A 521-nucleotide genomic window follows, 5' to 3' on the forward strand; every position below is an offset into this window, starting at 1 on the left:
AGGGCAAATGGACTGAAGGGCTTTGAGTAGGGTCCTGTCACCCTCAAAGTCACTGGAAAAATTTTCTACTTAATAACAGTAGAATTGTCTTAAAATTATGTGCATGCTTTGTGTTACCGAATAGCAAACAACACTGTCATTAGCTCACACAACTTGCATACAAGCTGCAGGCATCTCCACCAATTAAACTTTCCTTGACACAAAATAAATTCAATGTATGAGATAGCTCCGGAGTCCAGTGGGAAACGGTACAGTGAGGGAGAGTGAGGCTAAGGTTGAAGCTTGTCTCTGCCAGGTGGGGATGAGTTAAAGTCACTGTGGTCAGCCACCTTATCCTGGGGGACACAAACAACCTCCACTATCAAAAGTGAATTAAGATCATACTTGGACCCAAGGGATAGTACTCATCTCCTTATCCATACCTTGAGGGTGGAGTGTAAAATTCCCTCCTAAGTTCAAACTCCAATAATATGGAGGATGACCAAAGAAGGTTTGAACGGAGCTTCACTACTATGAGCAAG

The sequence above is a fragment of the Falco rusticolus genome, chromosome W (genome assembly GCF_015220075.1).
Source record: "Falco rusticolus isolate bFalRus1 chromosome W, bFalRus1.pri, whole genome shotgun sequence".
Classification (NCBI taxonomy): Eukaryota; Metazoa; Chordata; class Aves; order Falconiformes; family Falconidae; genus Falco; species Falco rusticolus.